Consider the following 258-nt stretch of genomic DNA (forward strand, 5'->3'; position numbering starts at 1 on the left):
GGAGAAGGTTGATATCCCTGTACTTGGCCGCATTCATCTTTCCCTCGATTGCAACCAGTCGTCCTGTCCCTCCTGTCCCTAAACACCCCCACAGCATGATGCTGCCACCACCATGCTTCACTGTTGGGACTGTATTGTACAGGTGATGAGCAGTGCCTGGTTTTCTCCACACATACCGCTTAGAATTAAGGCCAAAAAGTTCTATCTTGGTCTCATCAGACCAGAGAATCTTATTTCTCACCATCTTGGAGTCCTTAT

The 258-nt window shown here is 48.1% G+C and overlaps 1 protein-coding gene across 1 annotated transcript in view; it reads left to right on the plus strand.

Moving 5' to 3' along the window:
• Positions 1-258, plus strand: part of LOC107655596 (protein lifeguard 4-like) — a 6,941-nt gene that overhangs the window by 1,547 nt on the left and 5,136 nt on the right. The gene's annotated exons all lie outside the window — the stretch shown is intronic.

Source organism: Sinocyclocheilus anshuiensis, unplaced genomic scaffold (assembly GCF_001515605.1).
Source record: "Sinocyclocheilus anshuiensis isolate Anshui unplaced genomic scaffold, SAMN03320099.WGS_v1.1 scaffold916, whole genome shotgun sequence".
In the NCBI taxonomy this organism is placed as follows: Eukaryota; Metazoa; Chordata; class Actinopteri; order Cypriniformes; family Cyprinidae; genus Sinocyclocheilus; species Sinocyclocheilus anshuiensis.